The 18,703-nt window shown below is 39.8% G+C and overlaps 1 protein-coding gene across 2 annotated transcripts in view; it reads right to left on the bottom strand.

Annotated features, from left to right (window-relative positions):
- EPHA3 (EPH receptor A3) overlaps positions 1-18,703 on the bottom strand; it is a 174,929-nt gene that overhangs the window by 140,130 nt on the left and 16,096 nt on the right. The gene's annotated exons all lie outside the window — the stretch shown is intronic.

Below are 18,703 nucleotides of genomic sequence, written 5' to 3'. Positions count from 1 at the left end.
CCACCTTAATAACCCCTTCATTTTCCCAGGCCTGAATAGCTGCACACACAGCGTGCAGACCTGTTTCGTGTTCACAGTGCTGGAATTCCTCCTGCGCTTTGATCATGGCCCAGTGAGTGGTAATTTTCTATGTTGAACATGTCAGTCTGAAAAAAAAACAAAACAAAACCAACAAGAACAAACTGTTCCCAGTCTCAGAAATCTAAAAACAAAAATTCCACAGTTGCCAAAGTTATCTGCTTCTTATCAAGATCCGTGTTTGGCACCAGATGCATTTGATTCATTCATCATTGTCACTGCACTAGCACACTAATTATTTCAAATTGTTTCCTCAGGCAGAGGTCTAGGACAAATGCAAGCAAGCCAAAAATAGCAGTTATGAATAATTATGCATCATTTACCTCAAGGCCTGGGCCAGGCTATCATTAAAACTTCTTCTTGCCACCTGTGATCCCAACTAATTGTGGACTTTAAATTAGTTCAAGATTACTTTTTTTTTTCTAATACAATGCCCACATTTAACCTACCTATTAAAAGTTTTCTGATGCTTTAAAAACTCCCCATAAAATGTCAACAAGGTTCCTTCTTTTTTAACAATGTCTTTGTATTTCACAGCCTGACAACAAGTTTGCTAACAGGAAAAACTTCAGAGACAAGGTCAGCAACCTCACTTTAAGAGACTGCTGGAGAAGGTTCTTAGAAAAGCACAATTCCTCAACCTCAAAGTAAATCCTGATGCTCCAAAACTAAAGCTTTTTCAGTCCCTAAAACTTTCCCTATTACAGTTCTGATTCCTTCTTAAGGGAGGAAGAGAATTTTGACAATACTGACTTATCTAACAACAACCAGAGGAAATTGAGAAAACACTTGCTCCCCTAATTCAGAAGTATCTGTTTAATTTTACAGATAGCAAACTCATTAATTCCAGTGGGATCCAAAATGTAGATGCTTTTGCAGAACCAGAGCCTTGTTCCATTCATTGTAATGAATATACCTCCCATGCTCCTGTGCTGCTTTAACTTTTCAGATTACAGGTTTAAAACAGAAACAGTTGAACTAAAAGGAGAACCCACTCTAATATTTCCCATAGAAGAAACATGCATCTCATAAAAAAAAGTGCATGTGCCAATGATAATTCTTAACCACTCTCCAGTTTGGGAACACAGCACATGCTGCATTTTGAGACAACAGAAAATGTGTAAGAGTAGCCAGAGATATTAATAAAAAACTATAACTTTTTTTTATAATTACATTACTTACAATTAAAAATCATGAAAAGCCATCTACAAATTCCTCCATTCAGGCACCCAATTATCAGACCTCTGAGGGACAAAAATACTCCACTGTTCAGCAAACAGTGCAAGACATGAAGGAACCAGACCAGCCAAGCTCTGAACCCTTTGGAGGTAAGGATGTGTTTATGTGATCTTTTGTGACTTTCCTTAAGCAAGACAATAAAAAATATCAGAGCAGAGATTAAAAAAAAAAAAAGTTAAGTTAAAATGTAAGATGTTATTAAAAAGAAAACACACACAGGAAAAGATGAAGTCAAGCTGTCTTCGGGATAGCTTCTTAAAACATTAGTCTCAAAATAGTTCTGCTATTAAAATCAGATGTTCTTAAAATATTAATGAATTACACACAGTGTGATCAGCTCTATAGCTGACACACACAATTCTGCACCAGCACCAGACTTCTGGCAGAAGACAAAAGAAGCCAACACGTCCTAAATTGCTGTTTCCTAAGTTTCCTAAACAGGAGAAGAAAAAAATAACAGCAATGTCTCAATTCTGTGTCCAACTTCCGTGTGGTCAGTTCACGGTTATGGACCTCCTACACTGAAGTTTGTTATTTACCAATCTGCCTGGATTTGTTCTAAGGAGTAAGGAAATGCTTTGCAATTTGTAGAATAGTTATTTCCAGAATAGATATCTCCAGGTCCTTCAAGACTGAATTAATTCTACCATGGAGGACTAAGTTCTGGAATTCAAGTGACCTCTTCAACTTCTATTTTCCACAAGGAGAAAAAAGCATAAACTCATCTTTCAGCTCTTTTCTATCCATCACACGCCCCTTCTATGTGAGGTATAGACTGCCTAATGCTCCTCAAAGAAGTATTTTTAATATGAACAACTCAAAAGCTTTGTTATGAGCAGTTTTCACAACAACTAAAATGAATAGGTAAACAACATTGAGATATTGCTTAGAAACGAATGAAATCTTACCACAAAACAAATTAATATAACGGATTATACGACAAACTGCATTATAACATCACGGGCATCTTAAATAAAAATCTCTCAGTAAGTGTCATCAAAATAAACACACTCATTTTTCCAACTACAATCACAGTGATGCTGTTGCATTGTCTTCCACATGCCTCTACTTTTTTTTCCAGACAATGCTGCACTCAAGGAGTTTTATTTCACATCTCTTCCATATTACACCCTCAAATTACTTGTCATAAAACATCTGCTTTGAGCAAAACAGTACCTAGGAAAAAAAAGAATAAATATAATCCTATTCACTGGAAGGAAGCTTAAAACCACAGGACAACGAAAAATCAGGTATTTATGAGAAAGTGGAACAAATTCAGAGATGCTGTGAGCCGTGGTGTCAATTACACACAGCGAAACACACATAATTCAGGGTGAAAAGACACAAATAAGCAGGCTATCCCCTCACCCCACCCGGCTGTCTTATTTCACAGCAGCACAACAGACTGAGATTCTCTTTTCTAGGATTGCATTCCCATTCTGCAGGGCTCTGCTGCCTCCATGAACCACGGCCCAAGGTAGCTCCAGAGTGCCCAGGAGGGTCTGGGGGAGTTTATCCTGTGCAGGAAACACAGGGCCAGGAGAACAGTGGGCAAAGGGACAAAGCCCCACTCAAATGCAAAATTTGTCAGTGTTTGGCCTTCAACTGTTTGGGGTTTTTTATCTGCAAGCTAATTTTCCATTCTCATTTTTTTCCCATCCACACTGCAGTTGCTGAGTACAGTAAATCTCTCCTTTTTTTTGGGATGTTTAATCTCTTTTAATATCCTGTGCTGTCTTATCACACTGCAGTCCTCCTCTGTAATATATTGTCCATAAATTTTTCAAATGATATGAACTTCACCAGCTATGGAAATGATTGAAATACAACAGTAACTATTTTGTTCTGATAGAAATATTCTAGGGAGGCTTACACTTGTTCTTGACACAGAAGTAACATCTGGGTCATGCAAATTTAAAAACAGAATAAAATTACTTTCAAACTCTAAGTCGTAAAAGACACAATACCAAAGATTATTCTTTGTCTGATTTCTTCTGATTTATGATATACATTGACTTGATCATTAAAGGAGGTGCATAAGCAATTCAAGTCAAATATGTGTAATTAAAAGGCTAAAACTCAAAAATGTGAAGTGACATTGTTACTGCTGAAAAATATATCAGCCATAAACACGTCATGTGGATGGCCTATAGATCCTCTGCCACAAGTAAGAATGAAAGTTAAATTAGGTTTTGTTGAGATGTGACGTAATAAAATTTTAAAAAGCACAGTAATCCTCCATGTTAAAATGCAGTTCTTTCTAAAATGATCCAGCTCATTGACTGAGATGTTTAATTTTTGCTTCTTTTTCCAGCTCTTGCCTCAGATAATTTCACCAAACTCAAACAATTGTATTTGTTAACTGGAACTCTGGTTTAGGTCAATTACAGCTACACTTCCAGCTGCTAATGGTGCCTTTTGAAAATTGCAACTTATTTTTCATGTCCTCAGCTTCCACCTATCCCAGTGGTGCAAATTCTATGGCACACTCTTATGCAAAGCAAGCTAATGACCCCAATTTGTTACAAAAACTTAAAAATGTGGATTTTTTTCCTGCAAGTTACTCTTTTGACAGACCTTTGGAGAGGTCTAATGACATATCTTACCCAAAACTCTTCTGCAACTGTAGGTCCAGCACCCTCTTAAATTTCCTATGACAACAAGCACAAAAAGCCAGACGTAGTATCAAAAACTGAGATTGCCCTCAGTATTAATGTCCAAATGCTTTCCAAGTTCCAAAGTTTATGCAATAAGCTGCATTTATGTAGTTTGATGACTATTCAAAGAAACTGTTTGAAACTATTCAGAGCTGTGGAGTAAAGGCAATAGAGTTTCAAGAAGACATAGCAAAAAATTAAATGGTAGAAGGTAGAGGAAATTATCACCTAGACTTCAATCCTGCATACCCAGTAAAAACTTTTGTACATGTAGCCATCCATTAAATCTTATTTTGTTATGAAACCATGAAAGCAAGAGATTTAATGAAGATTTAATTTCTCAAAAGGAGAGTGGTCCCAGGACAAATCACCCCGTGCCAGTGAAACCAAATGAGTTGCTCAAAACAGAAGGTTGGAATGTTCATTTCTTCATAGTAATAAAAAGGTAGGAAGTAGTGAAATAAAGAATAACCTTTAAGAGCAATAAGAAAGTAGTCAAGTTCTGTAAGGCAGATATCACATTGCACGTTGTCAATACACTGCAGTACAAAATCAATGTCTATCAAATTAATTTCTTATTCACTCTTGTACCATCAATCACAAGGAACTTGATATCAATACAATGATCTGGTCTATAGCCTTCATTTGAATTAAACTGAATTCTTTTAATACTGGCTGCTTGCTTTGGGAATAGCAAAGCTTCTTTGATTTGTGAGGAGTTGGGATTTCTTTAACTTCGGTTAAAATAAAAATCTGATTTCCACAAGTGTTTACATATATTGCATTTGGCTGCTCTGATTCACCAGCAGCAGCAGTTCTAGTTTAATAAATATAAGCTTATTTTGGATGAATCTTTTAAAATTATCATGCAAACACTAAAAAATACCAACTTGTTTGCATAGAGAAAAGACAAGATTTGTATAGCAGGCCTGATAAAAACCCTTGAACAGTCAGGACCTAATGCAACTCACAGAAAGGCTATGAAAAATGCACTGCACTGCATACAGTATTAAATGTATATAAATTTGTATTGCTTTTTGATTTTCAACTTCTTTATCAGAGAAGAGTGAGTGTGTGCATGGCTATCAAGATATTTGCTTTCATATTAAAAAAAAAAAAAAGGACCAGAGAGAACTTGTACTCTCCGTCCCTAAAATTGTAAGCAAAGAACTATTAGAATTTTGCTTTATACTGTAATATCTTTGACCAGGACTCTGCATTTATTTTACCCATTAAGGTATCTGCTGAATTATGTAAAAAGATACTTAAAATATAAAAAGAAAAAAGGGAGAAATGCTGCTATGGAAGGAGCCACTGCTTCAGGAACACACAATCCTCTGGAGAGAAAGGACCATGCTTCCCTACAGACCCCAGAGCAGGAAGCAAACATGGATTCTCTTCCTAGTTTCATAAACAAGAGGAAAAAAATAACCTATAACCCATGCATGTCTCTTTCTCAGTTTGCAGCTTGTTCATACATTATTATGTATTTTAAAGATTGCACCCTTTGTTTTTCTTTTTTTCTCCTTCTTCCTGAATTTCCTCTTGGTCTTTCCCTCAGTTTCACCTTTGTTTGCTCCTTTTTAAAATCTATTATATTGTGATCTCCTGTCTTCCCCTATATCCCTGTTCATTTCAGTGCACAAAATGTCAAGTGGCACCAAAAAACCTAATTCTAAACTCTTCTCTATCAGTTATTCCAATACCATCTTTCTTGCATTATTCTTTGTGTACACATTTCTAGAGATTTGTGGACACTGAAACAATGTTTTTAACCTAATTTTGGTTTTATGCAAACTCCAAATTAATCAAATTATTCTGGGTTACTTCTAAGATTCTTCACTTTTTCTTCTTTTTATTTGCCCATTCTCTCTCAGATAATACAATATATCTTTAGTATTTATTTTGACCTTTTGGCATTCTTACTTTATTATCATTTTAATAATGCCATTAGCCATTCCCTAACCTTTCCAGTTGCCCAGAATACCATATCCATTGCTGACACCAGCCATCAGTGGTTATTTGTTACAATTCTGCATTCATCTTCTCTTCACAACAAAGGCATTTACAGTCACATTGAACCAATGATTCCTCTTCAGACACTCATTCCACTCTGTCCTTTCCAGCCATGACTGTTCCACAAAGTCCGGCATGGTACATGATGCCAAAATGTAATTGATATTCATTTTGGTTCATGCATTTACAAAACATTACTCACATTTCGGAAAAAAACCCAAAACCACAAAACCTTCACATTAACTCCTCTCTTTGAAAACCTTCACATTAACTCATCTCTTTGCTATGTTCAGTGCAGAAGCATTACCTACACAAAGTCATATTTTACTCCCAGCTACAACGGAAATTCAGCACAATTCAAATTTTAATATGAACATGGCATAGACAAAGAGAAATAAAACCCTGCCAAAAGTCACTAAATTAACTTGATTCCTAAATACAACACATTGCAAGAGGCCATGACAAAACCTGTTTACTTTTGGTCACAGTACTGCCTTGAACTCAACTAGGGAAGCAGGTTAAACAAACCTACACCACATTTGGCCAGTGTTTGTAAACACCGCTACCATGCACCAGTTAAAAGGCATATGGTTTTAAAAAGTTCACTTCCAAACATTTCAGAGGCAATTACGTATACATTTTATGTTAAATATAAAATAGGGTGGCAGATAGAACCCTGCAAAACTTTTGCACATCACGCATTACAAGAATCCCTGAACCTTCAGTTCAGACACTTCCTTGCTCCCCTGTTGAATTCTCTTTATTTTTCAAAGGACATAAACACAAAAAATTATACATTTAATGGAAATTATATACTTAATAGCAGACTATATTCCTCTTTTTCACCTTCTATGTAAGAACCTGTCATTCTTCAGATTAAAACACAACTCTGAGTCAAGTAAAACTTTTTGTATTTTCTTTGGTCTGTTTTCAGTGTCTCCACATTTCAGCCTAGGTAACAGAGATTACAGACCTTCCACTTTGTGTCTCTGTTAATAGTGGTTTACCCCAGTAAATTAGCTCTATGGGTTTAATGCTGCCCTCCACCTTCTAAATCAAGACATTGCAATACTGCAGTCACATGCAACAACTGAATTTTCAAAACGTATCATGCAGTATATGTCAGATTTCCTAAAAATCTTAAGAACACCAACATTCAACATTTACTGTTTTCAAAACATTTTCCATTCTCTCAGCTTCTGCTTCCATTTTCTCTATCAATACTTTATTACAAAAATGCCAAGCTCTTCAGGAAGTCAGTGGGGCAGCCCACAATGCACCCTCTGCTTGCTCTAGCACAAGACAGACAACACACAACTTTCTCTTAAAACAGTATTTAAATTAAAAATGTGACAGTGCTGATGTTCAGTCAGGGGTTTGTTCCCAGATCTGCCCATCCCACCACACCCTCTGTGATTTAAAACCAACACCTGCCTTTAGTATTTTTAGATACTCCAGTTAGTTCCAGCCTACAGGAGTAACAATTCTGTGGTTCTGGCAAAACAACCCCGTGGTAAAGGGAAAGTTTCCACCTGGCCTGCACATTTATTTTGTGCATTACCTCACCACCTCTGCCTGTCCTTCATCCACACAGCACTTTTCTACAAGATCTGATTAACATTCACCCTCTGGATGTTTTCATTGTAAGAGGATGTTCTAATCTGAAAACCATTTACTTCTGAATACACAGCGCTGAATTACGGTGCCATCAGCAGAAGTGCAGCTCAGCCTCTCCTCTAAACATTTCTTCAGGCTAAAACACTTCTACAGAAATGCTCTGCAGTTCAAACATTTATTACTAGGTTTCAAAGTAAAATTAAATTACCATCACAGATACATTATGTTTATTAATAAAGTGTCACAGAAATATTAGTGAAAGTTAAACAGGTAACACAAGGATATCAGGGAACATAAACGCTCAAGTTCCAGTAGCAGTGTTTGCTTTGCCAGGTTACACATCCCATTGGTTTGATGGAATGCACTCAACATGATGTATCAGACTACACAGGCAGGAAGAAAATTAACTTCTGAAGCTCTGGTTGGGATTTTAATTCTTGTGAAAAGTGGAGAAGTGAGAATCCTGTTTGTTTGGACTACGAGTGTTTACAGAGGTGCACAAAGGCAGAGTTTTGAACAGGTGACAGGCACAAATGTCATTGAACCTATCTTTGAAATATGAAGTCAGAGTCTCGGGGAAACCCAGAGTTAACCCAAGTTCTCTCCCTCTCAAAGAAGCCACAGGGTCCTGTCTTTTCTCTGGAACATGAAGGTTGTTGTGGCATCTTTATTCCCTACTGTCACATGGGAAAGAAGCTCCAAGCCTTGCAGATGGAAGGCAGCACAAACAGCTCCATAAGCAATTTAAATCCAGGTTGCTTTCTGGAAATCTCACTCCACTCTTGGATTCTTCACTCACCCTCACACCTGACGTCTCTCCACACAGAGCTGACTGTTTAATGTCACTATTCCCAAAGTTCTCACCTTCAGTTCAGGTGCCATTATTTCCTCAGCTCTTTTTTTTTTTGTGTCCTGTTTACCCACAGAAAATGATCAGTTTTTTAAAACAAACAAAACCCCCATAAACGAAAATCCAAACAAATAAACCCACCCCAACCATAACAAACAAATAAATCCCAAAACACTCAATTTCCAAAAAGCACTTCTCTTGCTCAGTCTTAAATAGTCAAAATCTCCTCTCTGAGCAGAAAATACAATCTTAGGATTTTCTGCTATCATGGAAAGAGCTATTAAGACTGGAAACATTCAGATTTTGGACAAACATGCCTCCTATTATAAGAGCTTTTTGATCACAAGTGTAGTTTAAGGCCAGACTTCTTATTTTTAGAAGCTGTGAAGAAATAAGCCACACTATGCTGTTATCTTTCTTTTCAAGAAATCCCTCCAGAACCCATTTAGCTTATACTTGTTAAATCCCTGCGTTGTAAAAGGAATGTAAACTGAACTGCAGCATTGCTGTGAGGTGTTTCTAGACTGAAACACTCCATCAGTTACACAGACAAAGCACCTCCATCCTTACTTCATCCCATTCTTGGATATTTTTCCACATTAACCTCCCCATTAAGGAAGCCAGGATAGCAGTGAGTATGGCATCACACCTAATAGAAGTGTTCAATACCAAGTTGGAGGACAAATACATTGCAAAGACACAGGGATTGTTCAGTCTCGTAAAAGAAAAAACAGCTAAGGAATGATCTCATTACAGACTGCAACTTGAAAGGGAGTTAACACAAACTCTCCTTAGTAACAGCAGATGGTGTAAGAAGAGAAAACGGCCACAAAATGTGTCTTGAGAAATTCAGGTTAGGTATCTGGCAGAATTCTACCCACTAGAAGCACTGAAACAGGCTGCCTGGAGGGGCTGTTACATCTCCAACCACAGACTCCACTACCCAAAACAGAGCTGCTGCCTGATAGAACCTTAGCAATTATCCTGCACCAGGCAGGAGACTGGGTGGCCTCCTGGCAACTCTCCTAAACAACATTTTAATTTGTCTCTGCTAATCTACATCTCTCAAAATTAGACATATTTCAGTACCACATTTTAATGGAGATTCCAAGTGAAAAGTAGATTCTGATTTATGCCACTCTGCAGCCTGACTCATAACCAACACTATCACCCTATCCCATCAGTCATAACTTTTGGGTGAATTAACTTAAACCAACTTAATTGACTTTAATGCTTTTGTTGATATCAGTGAAGTCTGAACAGGCACTAATTAAAGGATTAGTGGTCAAAATCTACCTTTAACATTCCAAGATAAACAACTGATATAGGATACTAATTCCTACCTTTCTACTCACAAAGTGCAGCATATAAACCTATACATCCAATTTAGAAACCGAGTTTCAGCTACTGCAAACAGAAACTTTCCTCTAGATTTACGAGATTCACTTTGGGGTTAGCCTTTTATTTTGTTTAAAAACACGAACACAGAGCAATTCAATTTTTTTTTTTTTCCCCCCCAGAGTCCAACTAAAATCAATTGTCAGGCTCTTGAGGAAGGATGGTGTTGACTGCCCTTCCTTGCCTACTGCAAGAGCACACAAACCACATCGCAGCACAGCTCTCATCCCCCTGTCCTGGTGCTAACAACCAGCAATCAAATCACCCTGTGTGTCTCAGCTGCCCTCTGGGGCCTCTGGAAACCCAACAGCTGGAAATAAAGTTTGAGTAATCGCAGTTAGGCAGGAGAAACCAAGCCGCAGATGAAATGGCCAGATGTCACGGAGTGAAACTCTGAGATTTCATCACCTTATTATGTGTAAGATGGTATCTCCACCCCGTGCACAGAGCCCCCAGCAGCCCACAGCTTTCACCGCTGATTAAAAGCAGAATATCGGCACAAAACACGAGTTCCACCGTAACACCTTCTGCTCCAAACACCAAAACAACAGCACCGAGAACCAAAACAGCGGCTGCTGCCTGAGCTCTGCCGCTGGAGGCTTTACCAAGGGACACAGAGCAGCTGCCTAAAGCCTGGCGAGCCTGTCCGGGCGGAAGGTGCGGGACATCATCCCGGTGCCCGCCGAGGGACATCGCCACCTGTCTGCCGGGACACAGAGCGGGACGGGAGGCGGGATGGGGGCTTGGGAACCGGGATGGGGCTTGGAAAGCCGGGATGGGGCTTGGGCACCGGGATAGGGGCTTGGGAAGCTACAGCGAGGAAGGTAGGCGGGATAGGACTTGGGAAATGGGATGAGGCTTGGGAAGCCGGGATGGGGATTTGAGAAGCCGCAGCGAGGAAGGGAGGCGGGATAGGGCTGGGGAAACGGGATGGGGACTTGGGGCGCTGCAGCGGGGACGGGAAGCAGGATACGGCTTGGGAAGCGGGAGAGGGAATGGGAGGCGGGGTAGGGCTTGGGAAACGAAGTGGGACTTGGGGAGCGGGATGGGGACAGGAGGCGGGGATGCTGCGCTCGGAGCGAGCCGGGCTGTGCCGTGCGGACTGAGTCCCCGCCGCTCCCCGCTGGTGCGCGACACCAACACCAACATCCCCGCTGGGCACAGCGTTATGGGGACACTGTCCCAGCTCCCCACCAAGCCCGTCACCCTCCTCCAGTGCAAGGGAACAGCGAGGCGGTGCATGCTCCCACCACACTCCTCCTCCATCATCATCACCATCATCATCATCGCCGCACACTGCTCTGCCCGAGCCGCAGCCCGTCCCGGTGTGTGCCGCGCAGTCCCCAGGGCTGGCGATGGCCGGGGTGAGGGTGTCCGGAACAGGCAGGGGAAGGGCAGGCGATGTTTTTGGGGCCGGAGCAGGCGGGGGAAGGGCAGGCGATGTTTTTGGGGCCGGAGCAGGGAGGGGAAGGGCAGGCGATGTTTTTGGGGCCGGAGCAGGGAGGGGAAGGGCAGGCGATGTTTTTGGGGCCGGAGCAGGCAGGGGAAGGGCAGGCGATGTTTTTGGGGCCGGAGCAGGGAGGGGAAGGGCAGGCGATGTTTTTGGGGCCGGAGCAGGCAGGGGAAGGGCAGGCGATGTTTTTGGGGCCGGAGCAGGGAGGGGAAGGGCAGGCGATGTTTTTGGGGCCGGAGCAGGCAGGGGAAGGGCAGGCGATGTTTTTGGGGCCGGGGAGCGCTCCCGGCAATGCCCGCCCGGCCGGCGCTGAGCGCTGCTCCCGCTCCTCCTGCCCCGCCCGCAGCCAGGCGGGAGAAATTAGGAAATTAATTGCCACAACCCTCAGGCTATTTTCACAAATAACTCTAAAAAGACAGGGGGAAGAGGGAAATCAAACAACGCGTGTGTCCTGCCTTGAAACACCCTGCGAGTCTCGCTTCTTCACCCTGCACCCATCAGTGCCCTTCGCGCCCACTCACCAACTCCTTCTAAAGTCACTTCATACCTTCTAAAAGCTCTTCTAGAACTACAGTCATCTCACACTGAATGCTTACAGATATTTGGGGGAAAAAGAAAGAAAATGCAGAATAAACCACCTAGCCAAAGTATTGACACCATAAATTCAACTAACAGCAAAGCTATCAGGAGAAAATATTTACGGGCTTTTTTAACTGGAGATGGGAGTTACTTGTCTTGTGGACTTGATGTTATAAAAACAGTCTTAAAATCGACTGCAGTGTGCCCCTGTGATAAATAATATTGCATTTCATGACAGTTCCTGTATTTACTTTGTTCTGTTCTGGTTTATGCAAATAAATTCAGCACAAAAGAATAAAATTATGAAGTAAGCGTTTCTTCACAAAATGAAAAAGATCTCATGGAGATGAGACCATTTGAGAGAACTTCTCACAAATGGCCTGGACTTAGGCTGACAGAAATAAAATTCTGCCCTTGAGGAGAATGATGTTGCTTCTAAACTTTCAAAGTTAAAAAGAAAAATTGAAAGCTGGACCATCTCCATTTCCAATTTTAAATAAGATCTTTATTTAACTCTTGGAGCAAAAGCCAAAACATGCACTTTCTTTTTTTCTTTTTTGTTTGAAACCACAGAAAACTGATCTCCAACCTTCAACAACCTTATTACCAAGAAATAAAAGGACTGATGAGGCTAATGAAATATGGGGAGGGTGTGCATATTTTTCATTATAAAATGTGGTATAAAGACATTGCCCTTATTGTACTTTTTCTTCTTGTTGTTATAATTATTCTTTAAAAGAAATCTCATAATTTGAAGTAACATAGTAAAAAAGTAGAAAAAAAGAAAAGCCCCCCTCCTTTAATAATAATCACTGAAACTAGCACAGTTTCTACTTCAGATCAATTTAAAAAGATACCAAAACACAGCACCATTATGATCACAATGAATTTTCCAACTGAATGCAATGCAGACTACAATTATAAAAAAAAAAATCTTAAGAATATTCCAGTGCTCCACATTTTAAAAAGAAAGGCATTTGTGTCTGGTAACAATTCCTAACAAGACCAGGGATGCATAAAATTCTCAAGTAATATGTTTAATGTCGTTATTTTCCCCCAAAGCATTTATCTTATTTCTTTAGTCAACTCCACTTAAGTTTTTCAATTTAAACTTCCCTTTTAAATGCATGCTTAGTGCAAGCAGCAGAAGATAGTGCACAGAAGAAACACAAGCCAAAACCAGTTAAAATACACTGTCATTGACTACTTACACACTGCCTCTGAAAATATCAAAAAAACCTCACATTTATTCAAAATCAGTCAAAATATAACAACATTCACAGAATTAACATATCTCTCTGGCCTATCTCACAGCTTTATGTTGCTCCAAGAAAGATCTATCAGAAAGGGGAAAAAAGTATCATACAAACAATTTTCTTTTTACTAATTCAGATTTTTTGTAAAAGCAGCACCCACAAACTGAAGAAACCACAATTGGATTCTGATTCAAGGCTGACTGTGAATGAAGAGACTTTAAAAATTCAGAAATCAGGCAGATTTTTAATTGTCCCTCTCCAAAGAAAAATCATTCCTTTTACAGCAGAACATGCAGAGAGTTTTATTCCAGCAGGAAGAAAACAACAAGTCTAAAACTGAGAAACAGCACATGCTTGATTACAGAAAACTGAGGGTAAAAAAAAACTCTTATGAAAGCTCTTACTATTTAAAGTTTTCACTATTTTGAAAAAAGGAGAAACTAGTGAAACAAATACACTTTCAGTGCACTCAAAAGCACATAATAAGCAAAAAAATGAGCATATTAACAAAAAAAAATATTTTTCCAATCAGGCACTCACTGTAAGAAGAAACAAAGTCTATGAGTCACAAAACCAGAACCCCAAGTGGTTCATTTGACTTGCAACCGTCACAACAGTGTGCCTGCATTTCAGACATGATACACAAATTGTGGAAGGCAGGGTAACAGCATGGGGTTGTAAGGAGACCTGAGCTCAGGCAAAACAGATAAATCTTGATTTTACCAGAACACATTGTTTTAAGAAGTACTAAGGAAATTCCACTGCTAATGGATAGGAAAAAGAAAGTATACAGCAGAACACGATTGTTTTCATTTTTAAAACAAGGACCTAATTTTTTATTTTAAAAAGATATCTCTAAGTTTCAGTCTTTTGTCTCACACCAATTGTTTGATATCACTGGGTACCCTTTGAAACTCATTTTGACAACCACTTAGTGATTTCAGCAACACTGCCCACTTTATATACAGTACTGCTTATAAATTGTCAAATTTGTTGTCAGATAAAAAATGAACACAGGCTAAGATGTCAATCAGCATTAAAAAAATATAAAATGAGGCATTTGATAATTTTTTGTGTTTTTGTTGGCCAGTTTCAAGGTTTTTTGGCAGCTCAGCTGCCCTGAGATTCTGCAGTGGTGTGAAAATGTTAGATTTTTGCAAGGAAGAACAACTTTGCATGTTTTTTTTGTGCCCAGATGAGGGGAAGGCTGAAGGAAAGGCACAAGTAAACCCAATGGCATTAAGGATCTAGTGAAAAATAAAAACCAAACCCAAACCTTCTGCAGAACAGGATGCAATTAACAGCAAGACACAAAGCTGCAGGAAAGCAAACCTCATGGAAATACTTATTAATCTTCAAAATGTCTTCTGCATTAACAGAGAAACTTCCCAGTCACAGTGGGCTGAGAAGCTGATTCCTGAATAACATTTATTTGAGAGCACCTTCATCAGAACCAGGCTGCACCCTGCACAAATTCTCCTCCACCTTCACCTAGTCACAAGAGACATCCAAATACCTATATAATTCAGGCTCTTGTGCAGTCACTCTGTCCATGATACCCCCCAAAAAGAAAAGACCCAAAAGTTTTTATAGGGCCACACTTTAGCCAACTATTGAAAGCAGAACAAATGAAACCAAGGAGGCTGCCAGCAGCCTGGGTAGGCAGCAATGCAGCCTAACGTGACAAACTACTTTCAGGCTTTTGAAATATAAGAAAGGAGGCATTTTCCTCACTTTTGCTAGGATTATTTTGATTCTAACCCAATTTCTGGTTGATGGAAAAACTCTCATTAATCTCAGTCACGCAGGCTCTAGCCTGCCTGGCACAACACCAGCCATTAGGGGAGCAGGGAATGTTACCCTTCTCTCCTCAAATACTGATGCACCAGTTTCCATTACTGACACGATCAGCTAGATTTGTTCAAATGACCATCAGAGTGACCACTAAGAAAAAGCCAAGTTGTCCACACCACATTTCCAACTATGTGTCCAAAAGTTTAAGGTACTGAGTATGGCCAGCTCTCAAAGAAATCTACTGTTTCTGAAGAAACCCAGGGATTCAGAAAGCTGTCAAGATCAGAAATAGAATCATTATTTTTCCAATCAGCCTGTTAAATTTTGTCTGCATTTTACTAACTTTAGCCATGTACAGAACTCATTGAGGCTGGCTTTTTTTTTTTTTTTTGTTAGAGCTGTTTGTTATGTTTTGTTTTCCCTGACTTGGCTTGGTTTCTTTTTTGAACAATTATCTTTTACATGACAGTGAAAAAATGCCACAGCATTCCTTTCTCTAGCTACAAACCAAACAAGATAAGAGTGATTTCTCTGTTACTTTTCTCTGACTACATGAAAAAAACATGATCAAAAATTTCAAGTCCATAAATTTGACTGATAAACACGTAAAGACTGAGTCATAAGCTGCGTGACTGCAGAACGATGGATTGAGATTATGTCACGAATAATTTTTTTTGTGAAGTTTGAAAAAAAAAAAAACACATGGAGCAGGAGTCAGATACATCTTTCTCCCTAAAAAATGATGCTGAAACCAATAAAATTCCTCCCATGAATATGCAGAGCAGGGTTTGACTGTACTCCTTTTGTTCTGTATGAATTATCCATCACATTTCTATTGTATATTATTAAAGTGACTTGCTTTATCCTCCCAACCCCCACATCTGTGCTGCTGTAATTTATGTGAATTACGGTTAATGATCATTTGCATTATGCTTAATCAGCATATCAATAATATACTCTGCACCGAGTAAGTAGCTCTTCTTTCTTTCCCTTTTAATGAAACCTATAGAAATGGAGCTGGGGTTTGACTGATTGGCATCACAAAAAGGTTGCCTGGGCAGGTGCTGGGATGGTGGCACAGGACAGGGGCCTTGTGGCTGCTGCCAATCATGCTCAAGCATCAGCAAAACCTGCTATTATATTTTTTAGTTCTTGTGCCTTGCTATCTGGAGGGGCCAGTGCTTTGTGCTGACAGGGTTTTAATGAGCTTGACCAGATCAGTGTTCCCGGAGCCAAGGCTGTGGCTGTGTGGGATGGTTCAAGGGGAGATCACATTCTTCCAGGGTGATATTACTCACCAGAGTCTAAATCACTGCCATTACAGCGTGCTCATGTGGGACACACAAACCCCTGAATACCAATGAGCCACAAACCTTAACATGAATATTCAGGAATTTCTGGAAAGCTATTATTATATATGCCCAAGTCGAGACAACTTATAGAAATAAAGAAGAACCAATCAATTCGGGTCATTTTGCCAGAAATCAATCAATATCATGTATCAACAGGACAAAATTATTAACCTAGTAAGAGGTTTGTTAAACACTTCAGTTAAATTATTTTTAAAAACTCTGTAAGTCACCAGCTTTGGTGTCCTGACATTTATGTGAACACTGCTGCACGCTCGAGAGGACCTGGCACGACACCAATATTCTCATTTGTGAGTCACAGCCTCCGGTGCAGCTCTATCAGCTTTACCTTCTAAATCACTGCTCTGCTATTAGCAATCTTTCAATATGATGTGACATCTTTATTATAATGTTTTTCCACTGAAGTTTAAGTTCATATTTTAGCTCAGAGACAGACACAGCCATATTTACCAGGTTTAATTAATTGACTATAAATAAAGGGCTGTAAGAAGAAGGCGCCTCTCTCACAGGATGCTCAAGTTGTCACCATTTTACAGCAAAATGCCAATTGGGATAGGATAAACATTGTTATTTCTACACTTTACATTTATATTTCAATATGTAAGCTTAAAATTTCAAGGTATTTTGAAGACTCCACTCTAGAGGCTCAGTTCTCTTCCAAAAACAGTCACAGCATATGATCTACATTAATTTACTGCCATGCGATTTTTAACAAGGAATTTCATTAACTTGCAAGAACATCAGTGAAATTCCATGATTTACTTTGGCTTCCATATCCAAGGATATGGCAGTAAATAGGAACAGCATGTACAAACACACGCAAACAACAACTTGGGCTGGATTTACCTGACGAAAACTTGCAACAGCCAATAAAATTGACCTTGACAGATCCAGGGGCCCTTTTTGGTGGGGTAATGCAGCACATCTGTTTTCCTTATAGCCCCCATGATACCCTGCATCATTCCCTACCAACTGTTTGAGGCATCCAAGGCAGGAGAGACACAGCTGCAGGGAGCAGAGCAGCAGATCTGCACAGCTGCAAGGAGCTGAGCAAAGCAGGAGAGCAAAGCAGAGGAGCAGTGGGAGCTGGGAGAGAAAGGCTTCATAAAAAAAAAATGCAAGTGAAAAAAAGAAAACCACACGGATGAAATAGAAATTGCTGGAGAGTTCCCTCTTGGACATCCTGTTTAGAGATGTTTCTTGTTGGGAAAAGTCAGCAGAAAAAGCCACTAGGAGGAAACCTGAACCCTCTTCCCACTTCTTTCCCATGAGAATGGAGCAATTTTATCCAGAGACACGGAGAGAGATCCATGCATAAACTCAAAAAATGAACCAAACCTTCATCCTTAAATACTGCTAAACACCTGCTTGATGCCTAATATCAAGAAGGCACAACTTAAACATTAGCAAAGGAATCCCATGAGGCAGAGATGCAAAGGCACTCTTAACACTGATTCTGTAAAAGTGATAAAGGTGAATCAACAGCTTGCCCAAAGCAAAAACTTGATGGCTCAGCCTTCTCTGAGAACAAGGGTATGGGGGTTCTGGACATGGGGGTTCAACTGCCAAGTGGGGTTTTTTTTTGTGTTTGGGGGAAACAGAATGCAGGAATGCAAGAGTCATCCTGCATATCTGCATGATGTAACGCAGAAAGAAAAAGGTGGGATGTTCCTACACACATACACACATTCCACAGAGACATGGAGGTGGGGAGTGAGAGAGTGAACACATATCAGCATCACTAGACAGATATGCACCATTTAGTCATCAATATGATGTTATTCAAGAATTTTTTTTAAAGAGTCTTGCTGGGAAAAGCCATGTAGGTATGATGGAGTTAGCAAATTGGAAAGCACAGGTGCTTTAAGACTGCACTTCTAAATCTTCCAATAGAATACCACTAGATCTGGATACAAGGTAAATAAAACAACCACCAACCTCCTCCAGAACATTATGTAGACATTTCTGTAGTAATACTTTAACTCATGACTTGAACAGTTTAGCAACAATTCAGCACAGAAGTTACAAATAAGTACTTACATCAGCCACTCATGTCCACACAGCTTTCACCTCCCACCACTTCCATCTGAGCAAATTAGCAAGTAACACCATGAAGAAGAGCCACGATCTCTTTTAGAAATACACTTTATGACAGAGAAGGAGCAGTACCTAAAGAGAAATTTTTGCTATTGTTGTTCAGTGCACCTCTTGCTTTCATGTTTCTCCCCAAGGAATGGGCCCTTCCAAGGGTTTATCTGCAGTGGGATGGGTGCTCTAAAGAGAAGGCCCCACACCTGTGTAAGCCATATTTTGCAAGTTCAGAGCAGATTATTTCTGCATCTCCAAAGCCCCAGCCTTATTGCACAGTGTCCTCTGAAGAGGAAACAATGGTTAAA

This window comes from Ammospiza nelsoni, chromosome 2, assembly GCF_027579445.1.
Source record: "Ammospiza nelsoni isolate bAmmNel1 chromosome 2, bAmmNel1.pri, whole genome shotgun sequence".
Lineage (NCBI taxonomy): Eukaryota > Metazoa > Chordata > Aves > Passeriformes > Passerellidae > Ammospiza > Ammospiza nelsoni.
The sequence above is the reverse complement of the archived record's forward strand: the minus strand, read 5'-3'. Positions and strand labels throughout refer to the sequence as shown.